A 6543-nucleotide genomic window follows, 5' to 3' on the forward strand; every position below is an offset into this window, starting at 1 on the left:
AGCTCGTACACTTCTTTTTGACTTTTTTTTGACTATTAGTGCTCTTAAATTGCTCGTAATTCCAATCTGTCAATGTCCGCCTAATCCCGCTTCTATGTGTCTAGGTGCCCGTTTTTCCTTCTTCTCCCTTATGTTTATTTTATGACATTTTTTATGCACAACAGCAGATTTCCTTCTTTTGTGCTTTTGTAGCAAAGCAGTTAACATTTGCTTACAAAATGAAAGGGAGTCTCTGGTTTTCCACAGAAAGTGGAAGCCTGGCTCTTTCGTTGCTCAATAAGACTATGTGCATGACTGGAAAATTTTCCATAAAGTACTGGTCGCCAAGTTCACCTATCAGCAAGAGGTCTATGCCCGAAAAAGGCTGGGAGCGGTTTCCCTTCCATTGAGCTTTTGTAGCAAGGCAGATAACAGCTGCTTGCAAAATCACGGGCAGTCTCTGCTTTTCCACTGAATGTGGAAGCCTGGCTCTTTCCTTCATCAAGAAGACAAGAGTAATGATGCGCTTGAGAAGAGGTTGCGACTTGTAATTCCCCACCTCCAAGCGGGAAAACGCAAAGCAAACGCACCCTCAACTTGAAATCGCCATTCGTCAACAGTGGGAAGTCTTCTCATCTACCAGTTCCTTCCCTGTTCATCGAGTGACGTCGAGTCGGCATGACGGATTCAGAACTCACAAAGTGGCACTTACCTCGGTCTTTATTTGCTTTAGATCAGGGTTGTCCAGTCTTCTCCAGAATGGGCCAGTGTGGTTGCAGGTTGTCATTCTAACCAAGCAGAAGCCACACTTTAGTCTATTGAAAGCCAAGATCAGTGGATCCAACAATTGGAAACAGGTGTGGCTCCTGCTAGATTGGAACGAAAAGCTGAAGATTGGACAACGCTGCTTAAGACCAATCAGCATATAGACATATTTGCTTATTAAATATAAAACATTGACTATATAGATGGCTGATTGTGGAAAATGTACACCTCTCATCACAGTTTGCATGCTAGCTTGTCGCTAACAAAAGACAGACACGGAGAGACGGCATTTTCTAACATTTTCGCCCCTGTTCACGGGTCAAACGTGCCCTGTTGGATAATGCTGTGTTTACAAACAGCAAAGAAGCACTAAGAATTCAAGTGGGAAGCAGAAAGAGTTGTGGGAGGCCTGCAGAGAAGCCTATGGCACATTCTGTTGACCCATTTACTTTCAGGTAGGTGATTCCTTCCTTTTGTGCCAACTACCATAAAGTAGCTCCAGAAGCTCCGAGTTACAATCCGTGCATTGGCCAGGAATCAAACACAGGTCAACTACTTGGAAGGCAGCTATGCTCACCTCTATAGCACCAATGCCATGCTAGGCAATTCAACTCTGCTGAACAAAAGTTTAAGTATGTGCTCTTCTCATCAGCAGACTGTAGGGAAGAGCCGACTCACGCCTTTGTCATGGTTTCTGTAGTGTAGTGGTTATCATGTTTGCCTAACATGCAAAATGTCCCTGGTTTGAGACCGGGCAGAAACAAGCTAGCAATTTTGAACTTTGCTTTAATAACTGACCGGTTGTCATCACTGTAGGATCAGCTCCTCCAGGAACAGCCGGAAAGCGACACCTTGGACAGAGCAGATTTCCTTCTTTTGTGCTTTTGTAGCAAAGCAGTTAACATTTGCTTACAAAATGAAAGGGAGTCTCTGGTTTTCCACAGAAAGTGGAAGCCTGGCTCTTTCGTTGCTCAATAAGACTCTGTGCGTGACTGGAAAATTTTCCATAAAGTACTGGTCGCCAAGTTCACCTATCAGCAAGAGGTCTACGCCCGAAAAAGGCTGGGAGCGGTTTCCCTTCCATTGAGCTTTTGTAGCAAGGCAGATAACAGCTGCTTGCAATATCACGGGCAATCTCTGCTTTTCCACTGAATGTGGAAGCCTGGCTCTTTCCTTCATCAAGAAGACAAGAGTACTGATGCGCTTGACACGAGGTAGCGACTTGTAATTCCCCACCTCCAAGCCATAAAACGCAATGCAAACGCACCCTCAACTTGAAATCGCCATTCGTCAACAGTGGGAAGTCTTCTCATCTACCAGTTCCTTCCCTGTTCACCGAGTGACGTCGAGTCGGCATGACGGATTCAGAACTCACAAAGTGGCACTGACCTCGGTCTTTATTTGCTTTAGATAAGGGTTGTCCAGTCTTCTCCAGAATGGGCCAGTGTGGTTGCAGGTTGTCATTCTAACCAAGCAGAAGCCACACTTTAGTCTATTGAAAGCCAAGATCAGCGGATCCAACAATTGGAATCAGGTGTGGCTCCTGCTAGATTGGAACGAACAGCTGAAGATTGGACAACGCTGCTTAAGACCAATCAGCATATAGACATATTTGCTTATTAAATATAAAACATTGACTATATAGATGGCTGATTGTGGAAAATGTACACCTCTCATCACAGTTTGCATGCTAGCTTGTCGCTAACAAAAGACAGACACGGAGAGACGGCATTTTCTAACATTTTCGCCCCTGTTCACGGGTCAAATGTGCCCTGTTGGATAATGCTGTGTTTACAAACAGCAAAGAAGCACTAAGAATTCAAGTGGGAAGCAGAAAGAGTTGTGGGAGGCCTGCAGAGAAGCCTATGGCACATTCTGTTGACCCATTTACTTTCAGGTAGGTGATTCCTTCCTTTTGTGCCAACTACCATAAAGTAGCTCTAGAAGCTCCGAGTTACAATCCGTGCATTGGCCAGGAATCAAACGCAGGTCAACTACTTGGAAGGCAGCGATGCTCACCTCTATACCACCAATGCCATGCTAGGCAATTCAACTCTGCTGAACAAAAGTTTAAGTATGTGCTCTTCTCATCAGCAGACCATAGGCAAGAGCCGAAGCGCAGCTCTGTCATGGTTTCTGTAGTGTGGTGGTTATCACGTTTGCCTAACACTCATCACTGTAGGATCAGGTCCTCCAGGAACAGCCGGAAAGCGACACCTTGGACAGAGCAGATTTCCTTCTTTTGTGCTTTCGTAGCAAAACAGTTAACATTTGCTTACAAAATGAAAGGGAGCCTCTGGTTTTCCACAGAAAGTGGAAGCCTGGCTCTTTCGTTGCTCAATAAGACTCTGTGCGTGACTGGAAAATTTTCCATAAAGTACAGGTCGCCAAGTTCACCTATCAGCAAGAGGTCTACGCCCGAAAAAGGCTGGGAGCGGTTTCCCTTCCATTGAGCTTTTGTAGCAAGGCAGATAACAGCTGCTTGCAAAATCACGGGCAGTCTCTGCTTTTCCACTGAATGTGGAAGCCTGGCTCTTTCCTTCATCAAGGAGACAAGAGTAATGATGCGCTTGAGAAGAGGTTGCGACTTGTAATTCCCCACCTCCAAGCGGGAAAACGCAAAGCAAACGCACCCTCAACTTGAAATCGCCATTCGTCAACAGTGGGAAGTCTTCTCATCTACCAGTTCCTTCCCTGTTCATCGAGTGACGTCGAGTCGGCATGACGGATTCAGAACTCACAAAGTGGCACTTACCTCGGTCTTTATTTGCTTTAGATCAGGGTTGTCCAGTCTTCTCCAGAATGGGCCAGTGTGGTTGCAGGTTGTCATTCTAACCAAGCAGAAGCCACACTTTAGTCTATTGAAAGCCAAGATCAGCGGATCCAACAATTGGAAACAGGTGTGGCTCCCGCTAGATTGGAACGAAAAGCTGAAGATTGGACAACGCTGCTTAAGACCAATCAGCATATAGACATATTTGCTTATCAAATATAAAACATTGACTATATAGATGGCTGATTGTGGAAAATGTACACCTCTCATCACAGTTTGCATGCTAGCTTGTCACTAACAAAAGACAGACACGGAGAGACGGCATTTTCTAACATTTTCGCCCCTGTTCACGGGTCAAACGTGCCCTGTTGGATAATGCTGTGTTTACAAACAGCAAAGAAGCACTAAGAATTCAAGTGGGAAGCAGAAAGAGTTGTGGGAGGCCTGCAGAGAAGCCTATGGCACATTCTGTTGACCCATTTACTTTCAGGTAGGTGATTCCTTCCTTTTGTGCCAACTACCATAAAGTAGCTCCAGAAGCTCCGAGTTACAATCCGTGCATTGGCCAGGAATCAAACGCAGGTCAACTACTTGGAAGGCAGCTATGCTCACCTCTATACCACCAATGCCATGCTAGGCAATTCAACTCTGCTGAACAAAAGTTTAAGTATGTGCTCTTCTCATCAGCAGACCATAGGCAAGAGCCGAAGCGCAGCTCTGTCATGGTTTCTGTAGTGTGGTGATTATCACGTTTGCCTAACACTCATCACTGTAGGATCAGGTCCTCCAGGAACAGCCGGAAAGCGACACCTTGGACAGAGCAGATTTCCTTCTTTTGTGCTTTTGTAGCAAAGCAGTTAACATTTGCTTACAAAATGAAAGGGAGCCTCTGATTTTCCACAGAAAATGGAAGCCTGGCTCTTTCGTTGCTCAATAAGACTCTGTGCGTGACTGGAAAATTTTCCATAAAGTACTGGTCGCCAAGTTCACCTATCAGCAAGAGGTCTACGCCCGAAAAAGGCTGGGAGCGGTTTCCCTTCCATTGAGCTTTTGTAGCAAGGCAGATAACAGCTGCTTGCAAAATCACGGGCAGTCTCTGCTTTTCCACTGAATGTGGAAGCCTGGCTCTTTTCTTCATCAAGAAGACAAGAGTAATGATGCGCTTGAGAAGAGGTTGCGACTTGTAATTCCCCACCTCCAAGCGGGAAAACGCAAAGCAAACGCACCCTCAACTTGAAATCGCCATTCGTCAACAGTGGGAAGTCTTCTCATCTACCAGTTCCTTCCCTGTTCATCGAGTGACGTCGAGTCGGCATGACGGATTCAGAACTCACAAAGTGGCACTTACCTCGGTCTTTATTTGCTTTAGATCAGGGTTGTCCAGTCTTCTCCAGAATGGGCCAGTGTGGTTGCAGGTTGTCATTCTAACCAAGCAGAAGCCACACTTTAGTCTATTGAAAGCCAAGATCAGCGGATCCAACAATTGGAATCAGGTGTGGCTCCTGCTAGATTGGAACGAAAAGCTGAAGATTGGACAACGCTGCTTAAGACCAATCAGCATATAGACATATTTGCTTATTAAATATAAAACATTGACTATATAGATGGCTGATTGTGGAAAATGTACACCTCTCATCACAGTTTGCATGCTAGCTTGTCGCTAACAAAAGACAGACACGGAGAGACGGCATTTTCTAACATTTTCGCCCCTGTTCACGGGTCAAACGTGCCCTGTTGGATAATGCTGTGTTTACAAACAGCAAAGAAGCACTAAGAATTCAAGTGGGAAGCAGAAAGAGTTGTGGGAGGCCTGCAGAGAAGCCTATGGCACATTCTGTTGACCCATTTACTTTCAGGTAGGTGATTCCTTCCTTTTGTGCCAACTACCATAAAGTAGCTCCAGAAGCTCCGAGTTACAATCCGTGCATTGGCCAGGAATCAAACGCAGGTCAACTACTTGGAAGGCAGCTATGCTCACCTCTATACCACCAATGCCATGCTAGGCAATTCAACTCTGCTGAACAAAAGTTTAAGTATGTGCTCTTCTCATCAGCAGACCATAGGCAAGAGCCGAAGCGCAGCTCTGTCATGGTTTCTGTAGTGTGGTGGTTATCACGTTTGCCTAACACTCATCACTGTAGGATCAGGTCCTCCAGGAACAGCTGGAAAGCGACACCTTGGACAGAGCAGATTTCCTTCTTTTGTGATTTTGCGCTTTTGTAGCAAAGCAGTTAACATTTGCTTACAAAATGAAAGGGAGTCTCTGGTTTTCCACAGAAAGTGGAAGCCTGGCTCTTTCGTTGCTCAATAAGACTCTGTGCGTGACTGGAAAATTTTCCATAAAGTACTGGTCGCCAAGTTCACCTATCAGCAAGACGTCTACGCCCGAAAAAGGCTGGGAGCGGTTTCCCTTCCATTGAGCTTTTGTAGCAAGGCAGATAACAGCTGCTTGCAAAATCACGGGCAGTCTCTGCTTTTCCACTGAATGTGGAAGCCTGGCTCTTTCCTTCATCAAGAAGACAAGAGTAATGATGCGCTTGAGAAGAGGTTGCGACTTGTAATTCCCCACCTCCAAGCGGGAAAACGCAAAGCAAACGCACCCTCAACTTGAAATCGCCATTCGTCAACAGTGGGAAGTCTTCTCATCTACCAGTTCCTTCCCTGTTCATCGAGTGACGTCGAGTCGGCATGACGGATTCAGAACTCACAAAGTGGCACTTACCTCGGTCTTTATTTGCTTTAGATCAGGGTTGTCCAGTCTTCTCCAGAATGGGCCAGTGTGGTTGCAGGTTGTCATTCTAACCAAGCAGAAGCCACACTTTAGTCTATTGAAAGCCAAGATCAGCGGATCCAACAATTGGAATCAGGTGTGGCTCCTGCTAGATTGGAACGAAAAGCTGAAGATTGGACAACGCTGCTTAAGACCAATCAGCATATAGACATATTTGCTTATCAAATATAAAACATTGACTATATAGATGGCTGATTGTGGAAAATGTACACCTCTCATCACAGTTTGCATGCTA

At 45.5% G+C, this 6543-nt stretch overlaps 1 non-coding gene across 1 annotated transcript; it reads left to right on the forward strand.

The window, feature by feature from the left end:
• Positions 1 to 1434: 1434 nt before the first annotated feature.
• trnav-aac (transfer RNA valine (anticodon AAC)) lies at positions 1435 to 1507 on the forward strand. The gene has a single exon. It is a non-coding gene; the product is annotated as a tRNA-Val (tRNA).
• Positions 1508 to 6543: the final 5036 nt, after the last annotated feature.

This window comes from Ictalurus punctatus, unplaced genomic scaffold, assembly GCF_001660625.3.
Source record: "Ictalurus punctatus breed USDA103 unplaced genomic scaffold, Coco_2.0 Super-Scaffold_100056, whole genome shotgun sequence".
In the NCBI taxonomy this organism is placed as follows: Eukaryota; Metazoa; Chordata; class Actinopteri; order Siluriformes; family Ictaluridae; genus Ictalurus; species Ictalurus punctatus.